This window comes from Phoenix dactylifera, chromosome 10 (assembly GCF_051530095.1).
Source record: "Phoenix dactylifera cultivar Ajwa chromosome 10, Ajwa_hap1_PhDact_Kaust_v1.1, whole genome shotgun sequence".
NCBI classification, from domain to species: Eukaryota; Viridiplantae; Streptophyta; class Magnoliopsida; order Arecales; family Arecaceae; genus Phoenix; species Phoenix dactylifera.
The window spans coordinates 18,164,166-18,173,464 of NC_143199.1; the positions used below are offsets into that span (position 1 = coordinate 18,164,166).

Sequence of the window (9,299 nt, forward strand, 5' to 3'; positions counted from 1 at the left end):
AGGGTGGTGAGGCTGTCGAAGATCTCCGAAGAGAGGCTCGGGCGGTCGATGTTGATGAACTTGAGGGTTGTGAGTCCATCGAGGACAGCGGAGGGGGTTGTCGCACCGAGGAAGAGCACAGCATGGCCCTCTTTGCCACCACATCACCACTGAAGCCTGGGAGTGCAGTGTTCGAAGGAATGCGATGTGAAGAAGCATCAATATATCAAGTTATGTGACCGTGATCTATAAGTTATGTGACCGTGCTCTGTAGGTTATGTGACCGTGCTCTGTAGGTTATGTGACCCTACATCTAAGATATCACGTTGTAGCCTACTGGTACCTTCAGTTGTTCCCTAGGAGAAGGTGGGACCTTATTCCCCTCTCCGCAAGCAAATAGCTGCAACAGTCCCAAATCAGCTTCCACCAGAGAGACCTACTAATGAAGTTTTGGCATTGAAAAGTAATGTACATTGGGACCGACCACAGCTTACCAGAAGGATCGTTTAACCAGAATTTGCCACAAAGCCAGCACACCATCGGTCATGAGCGGCAACTTGGCTTGCCCAAAAATGCATTGCTAGGTTCGAATTTCAAAAGCTCCTTACATCTGTGATAAGTGCTAAATAATGTATAAATTAATCTACTTTACCTAGTACTTATTATTATTTTTATGCACAAACTTTGGAATTATACATAGGAAAATGTGTTTCATTTATCATTAGACAAATTATTCAAGTTTGATTGATTTTCTATATTAATCTAGTCTAATGTGTGCAGGTCGAGTCACCCCATTCACGAATTAGTCCCAATCAGTTCCATGTGTGGATTGCTTTCTCCCACATGTGCATGAAGCTATCCATTCCTTTGTCCACGTTATATTTCCCCGTGTGCATCAAGCCTTCCAACCTACCCGAGTGGACCCCAACCATATTTCTAAATATAAAAAAAAAAGAGAAAAGGGAATATAAAAGTCACATGTCATCATGCTCGTATTCATCTTCCACATCATTTTTTTCTTCTTTTCTTTTCCCCTGTTTTGGAACAAGCCGCATGATCCTCAGCGTATTCCCCGCTTCCGCGATTCAAGGCTCAACCTCCAGCCACTTCTAGAGCCTCACGGATCATCTCCCAGATCCTCTCTTTCCATTCTCCTTCCCAGCATTGAAACAGGGGAGACCTTCTTCCCAAAGCAGCCAACCGATGATCCCATTCCTCTTCTCCCGCGATGCGTCCCCACCGCGTCCGTGACCCGATTTTCCATTCCTTCCTTCCCAGATTTCCTCCAAGCCTCCGAGCCATCAAAGCCCACTCCGTTCATCGCGCCCCCGCGTATCCCCTGCTTCCAGATTTCCTCCCGCGATGCCATCTTCCCCGCTTCCGCGTTCAAAAGAATTCCTCCCAGCCGATTGTGGGATTCATTCTCTCCGTGGATTGCGTCTCAGCATCCTCACCTCTCGTTCATCTCCCAGCTCATCTCCTAGCATCCCACGATCTTCTCCCACGTCCGCAGATCAAGCAAACAGCCCTCATCCCGTTCGGAATGGATCACTCCACGGATTCCTCTGCATCCTCCCCTGCTTCAGCGGAATAGAGGACCAAATCTTCCCATCGTGAGCTCCATCATCCACGGATTCAACTCTTCAGCATGAGCCATCCAGCCGTCCATGCTTCTCCCCAGCTTGATGGATTGTTATCACAGCCGTGGGCAACATTCCAGCATCCACACCATCCTCAACTGCCAGCCACATCGTCAACGCGATCAGCTCCAATCTTGATCCCGCGGGCAGCTCCATCGATCCAGCCGATCTCGTCCATTCCGCCCCAACAATCATGCATGCGTTCTTTCTCCTCTCCACGCGAAATCATTGATCCACTGATCTTTGGTGGGGGTCTATAAAAGGAGGGATAAAAAGAAGAGAAAAAGGGGAGGCGACGGTTTGAAGAACAGAGGAGGAGCCTCTGTTCGGGAGATGAAGAAATAAAATAAAAGAGAGAAGAGAGAGAGGCTGGGAGCGGATCAATTAGTGAAAGAAAATGATGCGGATGGCGTGGAGCATCTCAGCAAGCCGATCAAAGTCGCCGAGCATCATGAGTGGCTGAATCCTGGTTTAGGGGTTTGATGAAGCCATGGATGAGTATTTGTGTTGCATTTCTTTGATTTTTAGCGTTGTAAGACAGTTGCATACTCAATGAAATTATGATCTTAAAATGTCTTGTTTAATTTATGTAAGATGTTTATCTTGTAGAAAGTCTTTGCATGAATTAATCTAGTTTATCGAAATTGAATCCAATACCTGTGGTTTGGAAGAGATTGCTATGCAACTATCGGATTTATCTTTGAAAAATTAATCATCAGATGAATCATGCTAAATAGGACAGACCATGCCTATCCTTAGAAAAGATGGTTTGTGCCAGGCTTAGATGACTCATACTGTGGGTTAGATTTCAGCTTTTTGCATGATTGCCCTAACTTGTAGTTAAGAGCAATCAGATCATACACGCATCTAAGTCATTGAAAGCATCACACTTACGAATCCATCGGTGGATTCTAGCCCTAAACACCTCTCTCCATAGATAATTCATACTACTACACCCATATTCATTCTTAGTTTTTACCATTTACTCTAGCTTATCCCCTTTGAAGTAATTATTTAATTAGAAAAAATAACTTGTCTCCAATCCCTGTGGACCGACACCCGTAATCACTATCCTACAGGATACGTGCTATTGCGTGGTTTATTTTTGAAATTGAAATAACCGATCAATTTTTGGCGCCGTTGCCGGGGATTGCTAGCATAGTTATTTTTCTTATTAAAAAATTTTATTTAAAAAATTAAAAAAAAAATTTCTTAAAAAAAAAAATTTCTATTATTGTTACTTTTCTTATCTTCTTTTTCTCCCTCACTAATTTTTATTTATTTATTTTTATATATTATTTGATCAGGAATTGAGGAAAAAAATCTGGGATGATCAAAAGGAGAACTGCCGGAAAAGAAATGCTGTAGAGGTTTGCAAAAAAAAAAAATTAAATTGCTGGGAAATTCCCTTTGGTAACCTCTAAACTTTTCTTATTTAAATTAATTATTGGTTTGAAATTTTGTGGTGATTGTTTGATTTTAGTTATAGCAAAATTGTGAATGCATGCTTGATACACATACACAAATCAATTTGCACATAGTAAGGGCAATCACCCCAACAAGATAAGAGCCGGATTTCATCACCGGACTCTTGCCCAACTTAGGTGAACTCAATCTCACATAGTGTCATCTTTAATTAAAATCAATTAGACGTTGGCCCCTAGGGACATTCGAGCTCAATAGGACGAAGATCACCGAAAGTTGCACCAATTTCGCTCTGTGGCTTAGTTGATGTCTAGACAAGCTTTGTCCCTATAAGGCAGACAGTTCATCTGTTCGAGGCAAGTGGGTTTTAAGTGGGACCTTTGCGAACGCATCGTGACCCCTCCACTTACCTGGGAGCTTACCTAGTCAACTCGGTTCATTAGACCAGATTGGAGGCTTAGGTGCCCTCTTCAAACCAGTTAGGAGCTGTCTAGTGATTTTAAGACAAAGACTAGGATTGATATGCTTTTCTCTTTTATTGCATGCTTGATTGATCGAGTACTAGTATATGCACGGTAGTCGTTCTAGAGTACAAAACCTATTACCTTTTGACCCTGAAATAGAACGAACCCTTAGGAACATTCGAGCTAAGATCAAAACATTAGGATCATCCCTACCTCCTGAGATGGCTGAAGAACAACCCAAACTCCTGAGGGAGTACTTTATTCCCACTATTTACACTTCCCCATCTTGCATTCGATTACCTGAGGTAGCAGCTGTACAATATGAAATAAAGTCTAGTGTGATCCAAATGCTTCCATCTTTTTATGGGCTCATCAATGAAGACCCATATAAACACCTAGATGAATTCCTTGAGATTTGCACCACTGTCAAGATTCAAAATTTCACTGATGATGCTTTAAAACTTAGATTATTCCCCTTCTCCCTTAAAGATAGAGCTAAGCAATGACTGAATTCTTTAGAGGCCAATTCGATTCATTCCTGGGGTCAAATGCAACAAGAATTTCTTAAAAAATACTTTCCTATAGGAAGAACGAACCAGTTTAGACGTGCCATTACAAGCTTCTCCCAAACTGAGGGAGAAGAATTTCATGAAACTTGGGAGAGATTTCGTGACCTAATCCGTAAATGCCCACATCATCAAATACCTAAGTGGCAGCTAGTGCAATGCTTCTATGATGGATTGACTGAACGAAACCGTCATATGATTGATGCCGCATGTGGGGGGACATTCATGCTTCAAAATGAGCATGAAGCATGGAAATTATTTGAAAATCTAAATGAAAACTCCCTCCACCATGCTTCATGTTCTCGTCAAGCACCCCCGAGTTCTCAAAGAAAAGGGACCATTTGTGAAATAAGTCATTCTATGGACCTGTCTAGCAAGGTAGATGCATTGTCCCATAAGATTGACCAACTGATGATAGGTGGGCATTACATGAACTCTTCCCAAGCACAAGTGTGTACTATTTGTTCTAGCCCATCCCACCCTATTCATGAGTGCCCTTCAGCGCCCCAATTCTCCGAACTCGTGCAAGAACACATCAATGCTGCTCAAACACTGCCTAGACCGGGTAATGACCCATTTTCCAATACATATAACCCGGGATGGCGAAATCATCCAAACTTTTCTTGGAAGCAGCAAGCTTCGAATACTGCCCAACCTTATTCCCAAAACTTTCCAAACCCTCAGAATTTTCAAACCCCACAAAATATTTATCCCTACCGTCCCTCGACTCAATTTCAACACACTCCTCCTCCACCCCAAAGAAACACAGCCTTTGAGGGGAAAGTGTTGAACGTCCTTCAAGGTTTGGAAACCATTACACAATTAGTGCACTCTCATACGCAATCAATCGCCAAACTAGAATCCCAAATGGGTCAACTAGCCAATGCACTAAACAAGCGAGAGGAAGGAAAGCTTCCAAGCCAACCACTAAGTAATCCTAGGGGACAATACATGGCTCAAGAAAATCAACTAAATGCAATTCATCATGAACAAGCCAATGCTTTGACTACCCTAAGGAGTGGACGTGTAGTAGACAATAAGATTGGGGAGGACAACAATAAGGAAGATGAAGAAGAAGATAGAAATAAATGTGTCAAATGAAAAACCTTCTTCTTCTTCTTCACCTAGTCCACCTTCTGCCAAAACTCATATCCCAAAGGCCCCATATCCTGAAGCTCTTAATTCACCCTCTCCCTTTGGCAAAAAGGGAACTTCACTAGAGAAAATAATGGAGGTTTTCAAACAAGTGAAAATCAACCTTCCGCTTCTTGATGCTATTAGACAAGTTCCCTCCTATGCCAAATTCCTCAAAGATCTTTGTACACAAAAGCGAAAATCTAGGACACATGTGCCTAAAAAGGTCTTCCTAACTGATCAAGTGAGTTCTATTCTCTAACACAACACCCCTCCGAAATTCAAAGATCCTCGTGCTCCCACCATCTCCTGTGTCTTAGGAAATAATTTCATTGATCGAGCACTCTTAGATCTAGGGGCAAGTGTCAACCTTTTACCTTATTCAGTTTATGAGAAACTTGGGTTAGGTGAGTTAAAACCAACCTCGGTATCCCTTCAATTGGCTGATCGATCTGTAAAAACACCACGTGGGATAATTGAAGATATTCTTGTCAAGGTAGACAAATTCTATTTTCCAGTAGATTTCATTGTCCTTGATATGGAACATGAACCTAATCCTAAGAAACAAATCCCCGTTATCCTTGGTCGGCCCTTTTTAGCAACAGCCAATGCGTGCATAAATTGTAGAACGGGGGTAATGAATATATCATTTGGGAACATGAAGGTAAAATTAAATGTGTTCAATGCAGACGACCAACCCGCGAGGAAAGTTGAGTGTTTTATGATAGACAAAATAGATGAACCCATAAAAGGAGATGCAAAAACTACCTCACTGTGTCTGGCTGAAGACAATAAACTTAGCGCTTGTTGGGAGGCAACCCAATTCTCTTAGATTTCTTTAACATTGAGGACAATGTTAGGTTTAGGTTTGGGGGTATTTTTGAGTATTTTTAAGAATTTTTGGTTTTGTTTGCATCTCTTGCATTCGTTTTCACTTCACAATGTCAGGTTTAGGTTTGGGGGTATTCATCTTGATTTTCATCCAAAAAAAAAAGAAAAAAATATGTTCATTTTCATTTTTATAAAATAATAAATAATAATAAAAAAATTTAAAAATAATAATTAAAAAAAGTTTTTTTTTTTTTTAGAAAAACCTAATTTCTATACATTAATGTGAGAATGATAAACACACAAGGTATATAAAATCTAAAAAGCCCAATGACTAGTCGGAAGTAATACAAATTTAAGTTCTTTTTATTAAGTCTCTCTTAGGGAGTTGTAAGCTAATTAATACTTTGGAATTTCACTACACACTGGCCGACCCTTCTAAGGTCTAGGCTCGACATTATGTTGATAGTATAGTAGCAACCTTGGACCCTGATGAATCATACCTATCTAATCCCAAAAAAAAAAAAAAATCATCAATAATAATGGAGTTAGTCAGGAACATCGAAAAGGGCTACCTATTGTCCAAGGTCAAGTGGGCTTGTGATGAGAACTCCGAGCATAAGTCCGTAGGGGAGTCTTGATGCCTGACACCTTGTGCCAACTGGTGTGAGAGTTGTCGACTCATTGCTCGTTACACGGAGAAATCATCACAAGAGTAAAAGTGCACAATTTATATGTCTTTATTAAAAAAAAAAAAAAAACTCTGTACTGACCTTGAAAAAGACAATAGTGTGAAAGCCGTCGTTGTAAAAATTCGAGTAAACTGGAATATTACAGATAAAGCCCGTGAGGTACTAAAGTAAACATCCACAACTCTCGAAATCCTGCAGATAAGATGATTTTGAATCAGTGAGCAGGTCCTTTCGACCAATCCTTGGAAACTACTAGTACTAGCAATATTTTGGAGATCCGAACTCTTAGCTTGTGTACGGTCCAGATTTCACCAAGCACTCCAGTATAAATGAGTCTTACAACTCCCTAAACGGAAACTTAATGACTTTAACTTAGATTGCATACTAATCTAGAATTTGGGCTGACTTAGTAAATAAAACCGTGTGTGCTTTGAAATTCTTATCATTTATGTATCTTAAATTAGATTTTAATAATAATAATAAAAAAAAGAGAGTTTTTGAAATTCTTAGCTAGTATGCATTTGGAATTTGATTTTCACTTTATAGATCAATCGATTTTAAAATAATAATAATAATAATAATAATAATCATAACAATAAATGATTTTAATATTGAAGTTTGTGGGTATCTTCACTGGAAACCCTCACGAGACTATAACTCGTCCACTAGGGTAACCTAGGGGTTTAAAGCCTTATTGCATACGGTAAATGCAATCGCGATTCCTGCGAAAGTGAGTTAATTTCTTTTCTATTTTGCTCGAGGACTAGCAAAATGTAGGTTTGGGGGTGTGATAAGTGCTAAATAATGTATAAATTAATCTACTTTACCTAGCACTTATTATTATTTTTATGCACAAACTTTGGAATTAAACATAGGAAAATGTGTTTCATTTATCATTAGACAAATTATTCAAGTTTGATTGATTTTCTATATTAATCTAGTCTAATGTGTGCAGGTCGAGTCACCCCATTCACGAATTAGTCCCAATCAGTTCCATGTGTGGATTGCTTTCTCCCACATGTGCATGAAGCTATCCATTCCTTTGTCCACGTTATATTTCCCCGTGTGCATCAAGCCTTCCAACCTACCCGAGTGGACCCCAACCATATATCTAAATATATAAAAAAAAAAGAGAAAAGGGAATATAAAAGTCACATGTCATCATGCCCGTATTCATCTTCCACATCATTTTTTTCTTCTTTTCTTTTCCCCTATTTTGGAACAAGCCGCATGATCCTCAGCGTATTCCCCGCTTCCGCGATTCAAGGCTCAACCTCCAGCCACTTCTAGAGCCTCACGGATCATCTCCCAGATCCTCTCTTTCCATTCTCCTTCCCAGCATTGAAACAGGGGAGACCTTCTTCCCAAAGCAGCCAACCGATGATCCCATTCCTCTTCTCCCGCGATGCGTCCCCACCGCGTCCGTGACCCGATTTTCCATTCCTTCCTTCCCAGATTTCCTCCAAGCCTCCGAGCCATCAAAGCCCACTCCGTTCATCGCGCCCCCGCGTATCCCCTGCTTCCAGATTTCCTCCCGCGATGCCATCTTCCCCGCTTCCGCGTTCAAAAGAATTCCTCCCAGCCGATTGTGGGATTCATTCTCTCCGTGGATTGCGTCTCAGCATCCTCACCTCTCGTTCATCTCCCAGCTCATCTCCTAGCATCCCACGATCTTCTCCCACGTCCGCAGATCAAGCAAACAGCCCTCATCCCGTTCGGAATGGATCACTCCATGGATTCCTCTGCATCCTCCCCTGCTTCAGCGGAATAGAGGACCAAATCTTCCCATCGTGAGCTCCATCATCCACGGATTCAACTCTTCAGCATGAGCCATCCAGCCGTCCATGCTTCTCCCCAGCTTGATGGATTGTTATCACAGCCGTGGGCAACATTCCAGCATCCACACCATCCTCAACTGCCAGCCACATCGTCAATGCGATCAGCTCCAATCTTGATCCCGCGGGCAGCTCCATCGATCCAGCCGATCTCGTCCATTCCGCCCCAACAATCATGCATGCGTTCTTTCTCCTCTCCACGCGAAATCATTGATCCACTGATCTTTGGTGGGGGTCTATAAAAGGAGGGATAAAAAGAAGAGAAAAAGGGGAGGCGACGGTTTGAAGAACAGAGGAGGAGCCTCTGTTCGGGAGATGAAGAAATAAAATAAAAGAGAGAAGAGAGAGAGGCTGGGAGCGGATCAATTAGTGAAAGAAAATGATGCGGATGGCGTGGAGCATCTCAGCAAGCCGATCAAAGTCGCCGAGCATCATGAGTGGCTGAATCCTGGTTTAGGGGTTTGATGAAGCCATGGATGAGTATTTGTGTTGCATTTCTTTGATTTTTAGCGTTGTAAGACAGTTGCATACTCAATAAAATTATGATCTTAAAATGTCTTGTTTAATTTATGTAAGATGTTTATCTTGTAGAAAGTCTTTGCATGAATTAATCTAGTTTATCGAAATTGAATCCAATACCTGTGGTTTGGAAGAGATTGCTATGCAACTATCGGATTTATCTTTGAAAAATTAATCATCAGATGAATCATGCTAAATAGGACAGACCATGCCTATC

The 9,299-nt window shown here is 41.3% G+C and overlaps 1 non-coding gene across 1 annotated transcript; it reads right to left on the reverse strand.

Moving 5' to 3' along the window:
• Window positions 1–4,105: 4,105 nt before the first annotated feature.
• On the reverse strand, window positions 4,106–4,211 carry LOC149752709 (small nucleolar RNA R71). Its single transcript, XR_016397660.1, has one exon. It is a non-coding gene; the product is annotated as a small nucleolar RNA R71 (small nucleolar RNA).
• Window positions 4,212–9,299: the final 5,088 nt, after the last annotated feature.